General features: G+C 33.3%; 1 long non-coding RNA gene across 2 annotated transcripts in view; it reads left to right on the forward strand.

Moving 5' to 3' along the window:
• Positions 1-396: 396 nt before the first annotated feature.
• Positions 397-18,194, forward strand: part of LOC129391413 (uncharacterized) — a 199,933-nt gene continuing 182,135 nt past the window's right edge. For both annotated transcript variants that reach the window (XR_008615482.1, XR_008615483.1), the window contains exon 1: positions 397-453. This is a non-coding gene — a long non-coding RNA (uncharacterized lncRNA). The remainder of the gene's footprint in view (positions 454-18,194) is intronic.

The raw sequence follows: 18,194 nt of genomic DNA on the forward strand, positions 1-18,194 counted from the left end.
TTATCATGTTTTGTAAGAATGTAGTGTCGACTGTAAAAAAAAACACAGTGTGAGAGTTGTGAGTTTTATTTGGGGCAAAATGAGGAATATAGCCTGGGAGACAGCATTTCAGATTGTTCTGAGAAACTGCTCCAAAGAAGTAGTGGGGAAGGTTAGTGCTATGTACAATGTCAGTGAAGGGGGTTACATGCAGTCAAGCACACATTTTGGCAGATGCTTGCTGCTAGTCACGAGGAGCAGATGTCACCGTTAATGATTTTAGTGCTTTTCTAGATATGAGGAGTTGCAAGAATTGGGCTCATAAAATCTTCTGAAAATATCTAACTATCTGAAGACCTGTTCTGCCAGTTTTTCCCAGAGCACAGTGTCTCATTACTGATCTCCACCCTGACTCCTTTCAAGCTGTGTTGAAGGTCAGCAGCTGCAGCGGCTCATGATTTAATCCTTGTAGAGGTAAATGGCAAGTGCCAATTTGTAGTTGGCAATAGCTTTATTTGTTTTAAGCTTTTAAAATAAAATAATTGATTTTAGTTTTACTGTTCTGTCCTCTGCTTTTCTCACTTAATATTATGGTTCTAATATTCAGTCAGGTATTGGGCATCTGTAATTTGCTTATTTTCACTCTGTATGGCATTCCATTATATACTTTTAAAATTTATTTATTGATTCTCTTGTCTATAGACATGTTATTATTTCTAGATTTTGTTATTACAAAAATAAAGCTATAAATTTTATTTTACATGTTGTTTGAAACATACGTGCAACAATTTTTCTACAATATAAACTAAGGCAAACTGATAGATCATAGGATCATTGCATGTCCAAATGTACAAGATAATGCATTTTCCAAAGTAATTGTATCTATTTAGACTATCACTATCAGTGTATTGTTGTCCATATAGCTCCATGTCCTATCAACATTGGGTATAATCAGACAATAATTTTTGCCAAGCTAATGGGTAGTAAGTGGGATCTCACTGTTTTTAATTTGCATTTATTATGTTTGAGAATTGTTTCTTATAATTAACCATTCATATCTCTGCTTTTGTTGAAATGCTTGCTTATTCTTTTGCCCAGTTCTTCCTATTGGGTTGTTTTTCTCTTTTAATTTGTAAGAATTTTTGTATTTTTGCACACAGATGTCATAAAGGTATTTCCTTAATTTTCTTCTAATTTTGAAGACACATCTTAATTCAAAATGTTGTTTAGAATTCTTCCTCTATGTTCATGAGTTAGATTGCCCAGTATTCTCCTTTATTGCACTGTCCTTTGGCTTAAGTGTCAGTATTAATCTAGACTCATAGGATTACTTGAAAAATATTGTTCTTCTCCTATTTTTCTGGAAAAAATTGAATAACACTTGAATTGTTCAATAGTTAAATTTGATGTTTGAGCTGGGCTTTGGTGTTTTCTTTGTACAAAAAAAGGTTTTATTTCTATTAAAGTATAACTGATATTCAGTAAACTGCACATTTTGAAAGAGTACAATTTGATGTTTTAACTTACAATACAACCATGAAATCACCATCATAATGAAAATTAAAAAAAAAAAATCACCCTTAAAGCCCCCTTTCATTCACACCCCACCCCTGCCTCTAGATCAGTGGTTACTGATCTGCTTTCTATCAAAGCAGATATGTTAGCATTTTTTAGAATTTTACATAAATGGAATAATACAGTATAACCAACCATATGTACTCTTTTTTTGTCTATTATATTAACAGACAAAAATATTTGTTACATTATTTTGTTATATTAACAAAATATAATTATTTTGAGATACAGCCATGTTATTGAGTATATAGTTTTCTTGCTGAGTAGTATTCTATTTTGCATATTTACCACAATTTGTTATGTGTCATTTGGACTGTTTCCAGATTTTGGACAATGCAAATAAAGGTGCTATAAACATTTATATACAAATCCTTGCATGGACATATGGTTTCATTTAATTTTGATAAATACCTAGGAATGGAATTTCTGGAGCATATTTAAGGTATATTTTTAATGGTTTAAATGGTTTAATGGTTTAAATGATTAATGAGCTGATTTCCAAAGTGGCTGTAAGACTGTATGTTTCTACTAGCAGTGTAGAACCCACTTAAATGGGTTTCACACTGACCATAGATATTTATATCTTATTTTCCATACAATCTAACAATCTTCTCCTTTTAATTGGGTGTGTAATTTGATTTATATTATAGTTTATTTTAAACCTATCATTTTGCTATTTTTTAATTGTCCCAGTATTGTCCTTCTGCCCCTTTTTTTTTTTTGGCCCTTTTTTCCTTTTTCTTTGAATTAATTATTTTCTGTTGTTTAATTTTATCACCATTATTGCCTCATTAGTTAACACTTCTCTTATTATGTTTTAGTGGTCACCCTAATGTTTAAAGTATATATTTTTAGTTTATTACAATTTTCCTTCAAATAATATCATGCTACTTCCCATTTAATGTAACAAACTTAAAACCATCATTTAAAATCCTTCATCTTTTTTTGTAGTTGTTGTTATTTATTCTACCTATGTTATAAACTTTACAATACTTTGCTTTAGACAATCACTTCTTTTATAGAGCTAGTATAATGAGAAAAAAGTCTCTAATTTCATTTTTTACTATTTTTGGCAGACTTTATTTCTTTTCATAGATATAAATATCCATCTGTTATCATCCTTTTTCTACCTGAAGCACTCTTTTTTTGTAATGAAATATACATAATATAAAATTTACTATTTTAATAATTTTAAGTGGTATAATTCTATGGCATTAAGTACATTCACATTGTTATACAACCATCACCACCATTCATATCCAGAATTTGTTTTATGTTTCCAAATTGACTGCTGTAACCATTAGACACTTACTCACCATTCCCCCTCCTTCTAACCCCTGAAAGCCACCATTCTATTTTCTGTCCCTATGAATTTTTCTACTGTAAGCACCTCATATAAATGAAATTATGTTATATTTGTGCTTTTGTGATTTTCTCATTTCACTTTGTGTAATGTGTCAGAATTTCCTTCTTATTAAGACTAAATAATATTGTATGTATATATACTACATTTTTTTTTTTTTATCCATTAATCCATCAGCGGACACTTGGGTTGTTTCAAGCTTTTAACTATTGCAAATAATGCTGCTATGAACTTTGGCACAAAAATATCTCTTTGAGTTCTTGCTTTCAGTTATTTTGGGTTCATACCCAGAAGTTGAATTGTTTGAAAAAGACATATCTGAATAAAATTACTAGTACTGATGACAAAGAGCTTACTGCCTATGTTTTCTTTAAGACATTTTGTGGTTTCAGGTCTTCCACTTAAGTCTTGAATCCATTTGGAGTTTATTTTTGTGCCTGTTGTAAGAGAGTAGTCCAATTTGATTATTTTATATGTAGCTGTCCAGTTTTTCCAATACCATTTATTGAAGAGACTGTCTGTTCCCCATTGTATATTCTTGCCTCCTTTGTCATAGATTAATTGCCTATCTAAGTGTGGGTTCATTTCTGGGCTCTCTATTCTATTCCATTGATCAATGCGTCTGTTTTTGTGCCAGTAACATACTGTTTTGATGCCTGGAGCTTTGTAGTATACTCTGAGTTCAGGGAGCATGATACTTCCAGCTTTGTTTTTGCTCAAGATTGTTTTGGCTATTCAGGGTCTTTTTGTGTTTCCATTTAATTTTAGAATTATTTGTTCCAGTTCTGTAAAGAATGTCATTGGTATTTTCATAGGGATTGCACTGAATCTGTATATTGCCTTGAGGAATATGGTCATTTTAACAATATTAATTCTTCCTACCCATGAACACAGTATATATTTCTATCTATCTGTGTGGTCTTCAATTTCTTTCATCAGTGTCTTATAGTTTTCTAAGTATTTTACCTCCTTAGTTACATTTATTCCTAGGTGTTTTATTCTTTTTGATGTGACAGCAAATGTGTTTATTTTCTTAATTTCTTTTTCTGAAAGTTTGTTTTTAGTGTATAGAAATGAAGCAGATTTCTCTATATTAATTTTTCATCCTGCAACTTTACCAAATTCATTGATGAGATAGTAGTTTTTTGGTGGTGTCTTTGGGATTTTCTATTCATGGTATTATGTCATCTGCATTCAGTGATAGTTTTACTTATTCCTTTCCAATTTGGGTTCTTTTTATTTCTTTTTCTTGTCTGCTTGCTAGAGCTAGGACTTTCAATACTGCGTTGGATAAAAGTAGCAAGTGTGGGCATCCTTGTCTTATTCATGATCTTAGAGGATGTGCTTTCACGTTTTTACTGCTGAGTATGATGTTAGCTGTGGGCTTGTCATATATGGCCTTTATTATGTTATATTCCCTCTATACCCATTTGTTGAGTTTTTATTATAAATGTTTGTTGAATTTTGTCAAAAGTTTGTTGTGCATCTATTGAGATGATCATATGATTTTTATTTATTTATTTATTTATTTGGTTGTGTTGGGTCTTAGTTGTGTCAGGCAGGCTTCTTAGTTCAGCTCACGGGTTTCTTAGTTGCGGCTTGCCAGCTCCTTAATTGCGGCATGCGGGCTCCTTAGTTGTGGCTCTCTGGTTCCTTAGTTGTGGCATGCGAACTCTTAGTTGTGGCATGCATGTGGGATTTAGTTCCCTGACCAGGGATTGAGCCTGGGCCCCCTGCATTGGGAGTGCAGATTCTTAACCACTGCACAACCAGGGAAGTCCCGAGATGATGATATGATTTTTAATCTACACTTTATTAATGCGATGTATCACATTGATTGATTTTTAGATATTGAACCTCTTTGCATCCCTAGGATGAATCCAAATTGATTATGGTGTGTGATCCTTTTAATGCATTGTTGAATTTGGTTTGCCAATATTTTGTTGAGAATTTTTGAATCTCTGTTCACCAGTGATTTGGGCCTGTGATTTTCTTTTTTGTGTGTGATATTTTTATCTGATTTTTGTATTTGGGTGATGCCAGCCTCATAGAATGAGTTGGAGGTGTTCCTTCCTCAGCAAATTTTGGAATATTTCTAGAAGAATACATGTTAACTTTTCTTTAAATGTTCGCTAAAATTCATCTGTGAAGCTATCTGATCCTAGACTTTTGTTTGTCAGGAGTCTTTTTTGTTTTTTGTTTGTCAGGAGTCTTTTTTGTTTGCTTTTGTGTTTTTCCTTGTGATTTCAGGTGCTCTACATGTCTACACGTTGTTCAGAGAAACTTCTCTAGTAAGGAATTATAGAAATGATCCCTGTACTTGTAGTCTTAGGAGTTTCTTTTTAACTGATTCAATTTCATTACTGGTAATGGATCTGTTCATATTTTCTATTTCTCCCTGTTTCACTCTTGGGACACTATATTTCTAGGAATTTATCCATTTCTTCTAGGTTGTTCATTTTATTGGTGTATAAATTTTTATTCAGAGTAATCTTTTATGATTCTTCATATTTCTGTGGTGTCAGTTGTAACTTCTTTTTCATTTCTGATTATATTGACATGGGCCTTCTCTCTTTTTTCTTGATGACTCTGGATAAAGGGTAATCAATTTTCTTTTAATGTTTTCAAAGAATCAGCACTTGCTCATTTCTGTTGTTTTGCTTAGTCTTTATTTCATTTATTTCTGAACTAATCTTTATCATTTATTTCCTTCTACTAAGTTTGCGTTTTGTTTGTTCTTTTCTTCGTTACTTTAGTTGTAAAGTTAGGTTGTTTATTTGAGATTTTTCTTATTTCCTGAGGTAGGCTATAAACTTCCTTCTTAGAACTGCTTTAGTTGCATCCCATAGATTTTGGATCATTGTGTTTTCATTTTTATTTGTCTCCAAGCATTAAAAAAAAAATTCCTTCTTTGATTTTTTCAGTGATCCCTTAGTTGTTTAGTTGTATGTTGTTTAAACTCCATGTGTTTGGGGCATTTTGTTTTTCTTGTAATTGATTTCTAGTCTAGTAACATGTGGTCAGAAGAAATTCTTGATATGATTTCAGTTTTATTAAATTTATTGAGACTTGTTTTGTGTCCTAGCATGTGACCTATCCTGGAGATTATTCCATGTGCACTTGAAAAAAAGCATATTCTGCTGTTTTTGGATGGAATGTTCTATATATATGTATTAAGTTGTCAATTTCTCCCTTATGTCTACTAATATTTCCTTCATGTTGTATGCATATATATATTTACAATTGTTATGACTTCTTTTTGGATTTGATCCCTTGATCGTTATGTAATATCCTTCTTTGTCTCTTGTTACAGTCTTTGTTTTAAAGTCTGTTTTGTCTGATATAAGTATTGCTACCTGGCTTTCTTTTCATTTCCCTTTGCATGGAATACCATTTTTCATCCCCTCACTTTCAGTCTGTGTTAAAGTAAATCTCTTGTAGGCAACATATATATGAGTCATTTTTCTTTTTTTTGGTATCCATTCAGCCACTCTATATCTTTTGATTGGAGCATTTAGTCCATTTATATTTAAAGTAATCATTGACAGGTATTTACTCATTGCCTTGATAATTTTTTGAATCTGAAAATAGTCTTTTATGCCTGGAATAAAGCCAGCATATTCATAATATTTTATTTTTTTCATGTGTCACTGGATTCAATTTGCAAATAATTTGTTTAGGAGTTTTACATCAATATATATGAGAAATTTGTTTAGATTTTTCTTTCTGAAATGGCCTCTCATTTATATATTACATTTATGAAGCCTCAATTATGCTGGCCTAATGAAATAATTATTGTTTTCTTATTTTATTCTCATCTTGGAGAATTTGTATATACTTGGTAGAAATTCTCCCTTAATTGTTTGTTGAATTTATTGGTGAAGATATCTTGGTATGGAATGGGGAATATGTGGATTTAAATACTGATTCAAATTCGTTAATAGTTATAGAAATATTTCAAAATTCTATTTTTTGTAGTAGTTTCAGTATGTTTTTTTTCTAGGATTTTGTGGTTTTAATTTTCAAATTTTCTGTATAAAGCTGTTAATAATAACTTCATGATATTTTTATTTTTATATATCACATATGTACACTTTTGTGTGATACTTCTAATCAATACTTAACATGAAAAAAAGCAAGGTGCCTTTTCTAATGGTCAAAAATATCTTAATATTTTCATATAATTTTTCAAGATGTTTAATTTTCTGGCATCCAAATTATTTGCCCTTAATGCTGAAAATAGCGGGATTCTATAGCGATAATGAAAAAGTTTAAGGAGGTTACAAAATATCATTTATAGTCTCATTTAATTAGCATAAAATGAAAGTATCATATTTTTCAATAAACTTTGTTTGAAAATCAATCATAAGTTCTCAAATATGAGACTATAACAAAAAGAATGCAGAAATTAAGCCTCACAAATGATTTGCTGAAGTAGTATAGTGTTTTCATGATCAGCAAATTTAGTATTACTTCTAATAATAAAGTACAATGTGAATTCAGAAATAATTATATGCTAGTTTTTAATGAGTTGTTCCTCATTAGTGAAACGTAATATAAAATGAAATAATTTTCATTAGCAACAAAGATGAGCTAGATAACCTGCAGAAATAAAATGAGTTGAGTCTTAGAATGAATATAATGGTTAACATTTGAAATCCCATGTATTGGGTCATTGTGCTATTATTATTTTTTAGTAGTAACAAAATGTTCATTTGGTTCCAAAATAATGTCAATATTTGGTTCACAGTAAACTTTACATTTATGTCACTTTTTGAAGAAAGAATCTACTTTTTCACTTTAAATTCTATAAGAGATTTTGTGTATATATAAGTACAGTTTATCACAGATTAATAAAGATCCTGCCTTAAAATTTGGCAATGCAGAGGCTGTACTAATCCTCTTTAGACAGTTGTATATATAGTCAAATTAACACTTATTAATCTCCATTTTCTTCTGTGGTCTTTTCCTTACTTGAGAGACCTGAGTGTTTTAACATCTTAACAGATAATTTAGATATACTGGATGCTACGCAATGGATTTAAGAGGCTAAGAAACAGAAAGAGCTTAATTCTCCATATTCAGCTACCAAAATTGTATCTGCTTTTTCCTTTCTTGATACTTGCTAATAATTCTAGTCTGTTATTTAATTTTGCTATTGCCCATACTAACAGTTTAGTAATAGCTTTTGGGTATCTCTGATAGGAAGAATATATATTTAAAAAATACTATAGCTCTCTCTTTTTAAATTGATCCTGGCATGCTACTGGCCAAGTTGGAGGTTTCATCACACATTTTTCTGAAATCAGTACAAAACAGTGGTTCCTCAGATCTCTCAGGTCTTGGCACCTTTAGTGTCTTAATTTTTTTTCCATAATACTTATGGACAAAAATCAAATAAAAACAAAACAAAAAATAATTCCATTTATTAAGTGATTATATCCAAACAAGTTAATGGTTGTAATTTGCACAACTTCCAATAGGTGTCACTCTGTTTTCCTAGAAATTTTAGATATCCCACAGTGTCCCTGTTAGTTCATTGTGATGCCCCAGTGTACTTTGGTACACAGTTTGGGATTTGAAGTTTTAAAAGTCATATACTGTGTGGAAATTCTTTTAGAACTATTTATTTGGTCCCTAGAGAGCATTTTTTTTTTCCCATTAGGCAGCAGCCTCTTTGCCCTATGCAATCCATAACCTGTGTCTGCAATTTCCCCTAGTTGGGGTGAATAAAAGATTTGTTCATGTATATAATAGCTAAGAATTTGGTAATGATGACTTCAATCATGGTTATTTTTAACTACTTATGTTTAATAGAAAAATAAAAATACCTCAAAAAGTTTAGTGGTTTTAGGGTAATTAGCAGAGAATAATAAAATAATTTGATAGGGCCACACAGTTTTGTGAAACTATAAGTAGTGCTTTAACTCTGGCTGCAGAACATGGCTGTTGCAATCTAGTCTTTACGTAGCTTCCCTGCTGAAGATTTAATTTATTTGGCCTCTTGAGGAGCACATTTGGCATTGCGATATGTTTTGCTTCCAGGTTCTATCTCCAAGGATGATTTGAAGAAATTGCACATAAATTTATTTTCAAGGCAAGATATTTTCCTTTTAGGGAACTATCTATATTCATCTCACAGAGGTAGAGAGTAGTACATTAATCAAATGTAGATATTTAGTAAGTTAGGACCTCATAGATCGTATACATGGGGTCATTTCATATGTAATTTTATTAATCACTATCCCTGTGAGATAAGAAATTTGAAGAACCTTAACTGGGAAATAAAATGTGGGGATTAATATCAAAGAAAAATTAAATATCTTATTCACCATTAAATATCTATATGGTGAATCATTGGAAAATATTTTTTAAAATAAAGGTTTAGAATATACTAAATCAGGAAGAGTTTTTCTTCATTTCTGACTCCCACAGGCAACTTACCTTGATCTTTTTTGCAATTTTCATTTCTTGTTAAAATATACAGAATTAATTAAGTAGATTGATAGAGCTGAATGATAAAATTATATTGAGATGCATTGGGATTCAATGTGACCTTATCAAGTGAGGTGAGCCATTCATTAATTCAGATAATAGAGCTTATTATAATAATCTTTTGCTTATGGTATTATTGAGCATAACCACTTGATTCATATTTGTTTATGCATATTGAGATAATGTTATTTCATTAATTTTTGTACTGAACCTTAATCCTTGTAAGAGTAATTTCAAAAGTTTTAGATAGCACTTGTTTTCAAATGTATATTCGTGTGCTATCTTCATATATGATTGACTAATTTATATGCATTTGAAACTTTCAATTGTGGTATGCTCCTACAATCAAATAATTTATACACATATCTATTAAACATATTAGGTAATTTATGTAAATACCCAGCACAGTGCTTAGTATGTAGAGAACATTTAAATCTGCTAGTTCCTTTCCTCTCTTAATTTTTATAGTTTTATGTTCACCACTTTTTGTATAATTGTTTTCCCCACTTCTTTAATCTTTGCAATCTGTTTTCCACATAACAACCAGAAGAAAGTTTCTAACCATAAACCAGATCGTGTTACTCCACCCCTCAAAATCTTTCAGTACTTTCTATCACAGTTAGAATGAAAGGAAAAAAATATCATTCAAGAGCCTACAAGGCCTTCCATGATCTATCCCAGTGTATCCCTACAATCATGTACTTTCCAACCACCCTCTCCTTGCTGGCTCTCCTCCAATCTCAATGGCCTTTTTGTAATTTACAGATATGTTAGGCTCAGTTTCAGTTTAGGTCCTTTTTTCTGTATTTTGCTTCTGCCTAAATTGCTCTTCTATCAAATGTCCACGTGGCTCCAGCATCACTTTGCCTGTGTATTTGCTAAAATATCTCCTTGTCTAAGACATCTTCAGTGACAAACTAATCTAAAATAACCCTAATCATAACTTTTCTCTTCCCTTCCCTTGAAAAGGCTTATCATTACTTGATAGTTATTTATTATGTTTATTTGTATATTTTTGTTTTGTTTTCGGCACTAAAATTATGGTGGCCATACTATTCAATGTTCAAAAATATATACTTTTAAGAATGATGGGGGGGGCTTCCCTGGTGGCACAGTGGTTGAGAATCCGCCTGCCGATGCAGGGGACACGGGTTCGTGCCTCGGTCCGGGAAGATCCCACATGCCGCGGAGCAGCTGCGCCCGTGAGCCATGGCCACTGTGCCTGTGTGTCCGGAGCCTGTGCTCCGCAATGGGAGAGGCCACAGCAGTGAGAGGCCCGTGTACCCCAAAAAAAAAGAATGATAGGGGATACTAAAGTAACTAGAAGTATATATTTTTTGAAATACTTGTTAACTGACAAAAAATTGGTTTTATTATATTGTTGAATCTAAAAATAATCCTATTCAAAAATTATTTTCTAAAATGTAATTTCTTCTAAAAATAAAAGTACCATATATATGAATATTAAAATTAAAAACTTCTTTATATTTATTATTCAAAGATTAATAAAAGTATGAGGAGTAAGTTAATTTAGTACATATTTTAATACTTTAATCAATTCTATTAGTATTATCTGCCTTTGATATAATGTCAGTGGATTCTTCCCATAGATCGAGATATTCCAAAGAAAACTTTACAAAATTTCAGACTTCAATTTGTTCTCTCTTTGTACTCTCATTTTATTTGATTTTTCCTTTGCTTTTGTAGGAATTTTAATGTCTTCCTGTCTGTAAGCTATGCTTTTAATATTTCTAATTTGCTAAATTTATAAGCTTCCAAAGCTAAATTTTGTGAAGCCCCATTCATGATATATTTTGATTAAAGACACTCAATTAATTTTGAGAAATGCAATAAAAATTAGAAGACTTTATTATAAATTGAGTATCAGCATACTATACTTAGGTATGTTTAAAGTTGGTTCTTCAAAATTTTGTATATTAAAAAAATCCAATTGGTAATGGATAGTAAGGAGAAAAAGCATATATTGTCATTTCAAGCTTTTTTTCTTTTGAGAAAAAATATCAGACTTGTCATAAAAACTGTTTGCTTTTATTATTTTGACTGTGAGTAAAATATACAGAATAATATAGAGAATAAAATATTTGTACATTTTCACAAGTACAGTTGTTTGGGGATGCAATTTTAAGTTATGTGTATGTGACGACCAATTACGGTGTCTTAATTTAGGAACTTAGTAAAAATAGTTCTGTTACCACAAGTGCTACACCAAAATTTGTATTTGTATTATCAACACAAAAAGAAATAATTTTATGCTCAGGTTTTTAACTGTATTTGCAATAATATTCACAGTGATGTCAAATATTTTACTTTTTATGAAATAAATTTCTGAGTTTTTAAATTAACATCTGATATACATAAATAATGAGGCATGTAAAAAATGAAATGGAGTTATTTAACTAGTTGAGAAATTTTTTTTTGCTAAGAGAGTCAACATTAACAACACAATATTCAGTTTTCATTAATGAACAAGAAAACTAGGAAGCAAAAATAAGTAAATTTAATTTACTTTTTAAAAAAATACATCTTTGGGCTTCCCTGGTGGCGCAGTCGTTGAGAGTCCGCCTGCCGATGCAGGGGACATGGGTTCGTGCCCCGGTCCGGGAAGATCCCACATGCCGCGGAGCGGCTAGGCCCGTGAGCCATGGCCGCTGAGCCAGTGCGTCCGGAGCCTGTGCTCCGCAACGGGAGAGGCCACAACAGTGAGAGGCCTGCGTACTGAAAAAAATAAAAATAAATAAAAAATACATCTTTTTTGGAGTATAATTGCTTCACAATACTGTGTTAGTTTCTGTTGTACAACAAAGTGAATTGGCCGTATGCGTACATATATCCCCATATTCCGTCCCTCTTGAAACTCCCTCCAACCCCTTTAGGTCTTCACAAAGCACGGACTAATCTCCTTGTGCTCTGCTGCTGCTTCCCACTAGCTATCTATTTTACGTTTGGTAGTATATATATGTCAATGCTACTCTCACTTCACCCCAGCTTCCCCGTCCCCCCTCCATGTCCTCAAGTCCATTCTCTATGTCTACATCTTTATTCCTGCCCTGCCACTAGGTTCATCAGTACCATTTTCTTTAGATTTCATATATATGCATTAGCATACGGTATTTTTTTTTCTCTTTCTGACTTCACTCTGTATGACAGACTCTAGGTCCATCCACCTCACTACAAATAACTCAATTTCGTTTCATTTTACGGCTGAGTAATATCCATTGTATATATGTGCCACATATTCTTTATCCATTCATCTGTTGATGGACATTTAGGTTGTTTCCATGTCCTGGCTATTGTAAGTAGTGCTGCAATGAACATTGTGGTACATGTTTCTTTTTGAATTATGGTTTTCTTAGGGTATAGGAGGAATCGGGCTCCCTGACTTCAAACTATACTACAAACCTACAGTAATCAAGATAGTCTGGTACTGGAACAAAAACAGAATTATAGAGCAGTGGTACAGTATACAAAGCCCAGAGATAAATCCACATACATATAGTCACCTAATTTATGACAAAGGAGGCAAGAACATACAATGGAGAAAAGACAGCCTGTTTAGTAAGTGATGCTGGGAAAACTGGACAGCTAAATGTAAAAGAATGAAATTAGAACATTCCCTACCACCATACACAAAAATAAACTCTAAATGGATTAAAGACCTAAATGTAAGACCAACACTATAAAACTCTTAGAGGAAAACATAGGAAAAACACTCTTTGACATAAACCACAGCAAGATCTTTTGTGACCCATCTCCTAGAATAATGAAAATAAAAATAAACAAATGGGACCTAATTAAACTTAAAAGCTTTTGCATAGCAAAGGAAACCATAAACAAGATGAAAAGACAACCCTCAGAATGGGAGAAAATATTTTCGAATGAAACAATGGACAAAGGATTAACCTCCAAAATACACAAACAGCTCATGGGGCTCAATATCAAAAAAACAAACAGCTTAATTAAAAAATGGACAGAAGACCTAATTTACTTCTTTTTATATGAAAATTCATGCTGCACAGAGTAATACATAAACGAACATTCTGCAGCTACTTGTGTTAAATCATTGCCTTCAGACATAGTTTTCTTAAAATTTTTGAAATAGATGCTGATTTTTCTCCAGGTATTTGTGCATTCTAATGTTCTTGTAGTTAGTAACATCATATGGCTCCCATAGGCGATGGTAAATATGGGCAAATACTTTGTTACATGTTGTCTTAATCTGTGTTCCCTGAAGAGGTGATCTGACAAAAAATTCATGCAGTAGAAATTTTATTGATCATGCAAATTCAGTGGATGCTTGGGGGAGGTGGGGTAAGAATGAGGCAGGGAAGGAAGTAAATCAAATACAAGGAGTTGTTACATTGTTGAGTAGGTTATAACTTCAGGGCAAGCAATTTCTCTGTTTTGTCAGACATCTTCAGAGAGGTTTCTTCTCCAGATGGTTTGTCCTGGGAAATGCAGGGAGAAAAATTATACTATCTGTATAACATGTCTCCCACCTTAACCCCAGTGAGTGTTAACCCCCTTGAACATACAGTGGCTGCTGAGGAACCTGAATCTTATACTTCAGAGACAATCAGAAACCCAGGGGGTGGAAAGAAAGGACTCCCAGTGTAGGTTAGAAGTCAGGCACTGATAGGGCATATCCAGTGAGCCTCTCAGTCTTTTGGAGGTGAGCACAGAATGGTAACATTACCAGGCATTAGATGTCACTCCACTCAGAAAGCAAGGCCAGGGAGAAGAGCTGGCCTAATGCATAATCTGAATTTGGTACAATTTATCCCTTGTGCCACTCAGATCTGCTTATACTCTGCTAAGATATTCAGTACTCACTTTTAATTCTTCCCTGAGAATAAGGATAAAAACCCAGTCTCAAAATTTTATTGCTAGTTGCTATATCCTTAAACAAACAAACCAACTAATGCACAAACTTTAAAAGGTGTTATCAAGGGAAACTCCATCTGGTCACCTTCAGCTATAATGTGGGTTCTTACTGGATAGGGTGACCCAGACCTTGATCTTCAAGGGCTGAGCTTCCTAAATTACTTTGAGCTTATGGGGTTGTGTTTTATATAATTGACGTTTTCAGTTATTGTTATCACTGGTTCAAAAATGCCAAGAGATATTCCAGTAAATCACTGGGTTCCAGACATATTTCTTTTTGACCTTATTGTATAATGCCAGCTATATCTACTAATGATTATCAAGGTAGACTGCCCACCATTACTTTCCAATTTCACCAGAATTAGAAGCTCAAATTAGTCATACTTCTTTTCTCCATTTGGAAAGTAGCACTTCTAACTTGACAAAGTCTAAGGTGGGATGGGAAGCACAAATTTTAAAAGTGAGTAACTGGAAATAATGGTGATAAGGCAATTCTACTTTTTCTTCTTGCTTCCCAGACCTAATTATCAGCTGTTGGTTCAGTGCACATACTATATATATATATATATATATATATATATATATATATGAGGAAATTAACTTTGGGTTTTTGTATCTGAGCTGGCTCCTTAATTGAGCCTTCATCCCATCATTGTAATAGAATGTAATTAACAAGACCTGTTAATCTTATTGTCATTAATTCATCATCATACCTCTTTTGTGATAAAGTGGGTACCTTGATCTGAGGCAGTGTCACATGAAATATTCTGTTGAGATGTCAGGCATTTTGTAAGCCCGCAGATGGTGGTGTTGATGGATGCGCTATGGACAAGGAAGGCAAATGCATATTCAGAGTATGCAATTTTTTCCTGGAAAGGGACAATCACTGTCTTCTCCATGGCAGAAGGGGTCATATTTAATTGACGTGTCACCAAATGACTGACTGGACTTCCCAAGAAATAGTGCTAGATGGAAGATTCTGCAACAATCTCTACTACTGTCAAGCTGGGCATTCAGCAGTGGTAGAAACTATGTCAGTCTTGGTGAAGACAAAGCCATCTTATTAGAGCCATATATAGCCTCATTCGCTTCCACTATGACCACTCTGGTCATGAGCCCTTTGTGTAAGCACTTGAGTAATCGTCTTGTCTACCTTGTTGAAGAGATCCTCCATGAAAATGGATTCTCTCTGATGGAAATTAACATTAATTACATATATTTGCTTGCTTTGTGCCCATTCCCATGTGATCATCCACATACTTCTTCCCAGAACTTATTAGCCCTGATTTTCAGTCTTTTTTATATGAGACATGTGACCAATGAGCTAAATCACTGGCACAATTAAGGACTCAATATGTATCTGTATCTCTTGCTACCTTTCCTTCCATGAAATGTGAATGATTGGGTTTATTTCTCACAGCTCTCCCCATTGGGAGGAATTGCTGCTGATTCTAGGGCCAAAACTGGGTGAAGCTGAAATGTGACAGAGGTCTATTTTGAGCTTGCACCAATGTTTTGGGCTGTCTCATTTGTTAACCAGGTCAACTTCTTTCATCCTTTGATGTTGCATGTGAGGAACTTACCATAACACATTTCACCTTCTAACATCATATATTATTGATATTTGCTTATTTATAATTATTGATTTTCTCCTCACAATATAATGTAATGAGGGCTTTTGTTATTTTTAACTAATGGACCTCACTTGCCTAAAAGTACCTGCTTATATTATGTGTTTAATAACTGTTTGTTAAAATAATAGTGAAGGAATAAATGAACTCTGATTTATCACTTTGCTTCAATTTTCTTCATAATGCTTATCATTCCATGTTATAATATTCTCTGTCTTTCCCTCCTCGACTAAAATATGAAATACACAAAGATTTGTTTACTTTGTTCAAAGCATTATCCCTAGCACCTATAAAAGTGCCTGGTTAAACAAATCTTTGTTGAATTAATTAGCATGTAGGCCATGCTTTTTTTATTCCCTGACTGTATCACCAAGTAATGCTTAGCACAGCACATGGTATATAATAGGCATTCAATGAAAAAGTTCTGATATAAAATGAATGCATCAATTCTAAGTAGCATTTGGACTGAAGGTGGCTTCTCTCAGCACTATTTTGGTCTTGCAGCAAATAGAATTGAACTGAACATAAAATGATGACATTGGCTCCTTAAATTTGTTTCTCAAGAGGTTACAAAGGAAAATTTCAGTCATTTATCACCTTGAAAGACTGGAAGGGTTCATTTCTTTTATTTATACACAGCTTTTATTTCTAATCCTATCAGTCTGTGGTTTGGGTTTTTCATGATTCTTATTACCTTATTTCTTTGAAAAAAATAAAATCTTATGAAATCATATAAAAGGATAGGAGGTTCCTTTCTTTGTTTACTTTACCTAACAGTAGGAAAGAATTAAGTTCTTAAAGGAGACATTTTTTAAAAAACACTGTTGTACTTTATTATATGCATGTCTGGAAGGGAAAATCTGGCAAAAGAATGGCCATAGACGATTTTCCTATCATTACTTGGAAAATGAATAAGGAGTTAATTTTCATTTTTGACAGATTATATTGAGATTTTGAATCCATTCTCTGCAAGTGCAGTTTGAAGGAGTCTAATCTCATGGTATCATTTGAGGACAGCTCTATGAATATTTGTGACAAATGAATCTTTTATTTGCCTTGAAAATTATGATTCAATTTGATGAAATGAAAAAATTTATGGATAATGTTTAATCACTACTGTCATATAAGAGCTAAGCTGTCAGCAGGATGCTATGACACCTAGAGTTAGTTACTTTCAGCTGAGAGAAGATCCACACAGTTTCTAATAGCTTAGGAAGCTGTGACTTGATATTCTGGCTTATTTAACAGATTTGTTGTCTTTCATGTTCTGTATGGGATTCTATATTTGAAACTAGCCTGAGTAATATTTTGACCATCTTATGCTATTATATTCTTTATCCTTTCTCTTTCTTAAAATGAATGCAGAAATATTGCCAAAATTTTAAAAGGCTTTAACTGCTGATGGACATGAACATAATTTTAACTATAATGTTTAATGAGATATTTTGTTAAATCAATCAATATGTGATTATTTGCAGAGGCCATATGCCCAGTTTTGTCCTGGGTACTGTGGTGTTATCAATAACAAGTAGGTGGAGCTGTAGGAGGCAGCTTATGTACAACAAATGGAGTGGATTTAGCTAGGTGTCCAGGACTCTCTGTGGATTGGCTAATTTGAATAATTTCCTGGGCTCTGGCATATAAGGGCTATCCCTAATTGTCTGATAACCGAGCCGAGGGTGATTAGGGCAGATACATAGTGGCCCTGAGTGTCAGAGCACAGAAGGGAGGTAGTTATTCAGCTGTTCAAGAAGGGGATCTGACTGGTACCTAGTCAAAACCACAAAACTAGGTCAAGGCAGCATAAAAACAACTATATTACATAAGAGTAGGAGTGTTAAGCACAGGTGACATTACATCTAAAATTATTTATATCTATTACCTTATGATCTAGGCTGAAGTGTGTGTGTGTGTGTGTGTGTGTGTGAAATTAATCAGTTATTGAATAGCTACTATGTAATAGGAACTATGTGAGATATTGAGCTAAAAATAGGTAGATCTTTTGAAAATATTTTATTATTAAAATTTGTACACTCCATCAAATGAGTAACAGGCTTTAAATATACATATTTATAGCCATGTTAGAAATGATAGCTCAGGGCTTACCTGGTGGCGCAGTGGTTGAGAGTCCACCTGCCGATGCAGGGGGACGCGGATTCGTGCCCCAGTCCGGGAAGATCCCACATGCCGCGGAGCGGCTGGGCCCGTGGCCCATGGCCGCTGAGCCTGCGCGTCCGGAGCCTGTGCTC

This window comes from Physeter macrocephalus, chromosome 2 (genome assembly GCF_002837175.3).
Source record: "Physeter macrocephalus isolate SW-GA chromosome 2, ASM283717v5, whole genome shotgun sequence".
NCBI lineage: Eukaryota > Metazoa > Chordata > Mammalia > Artiodactyla > Physeteridae > Physeter > Physeter macrocephalus.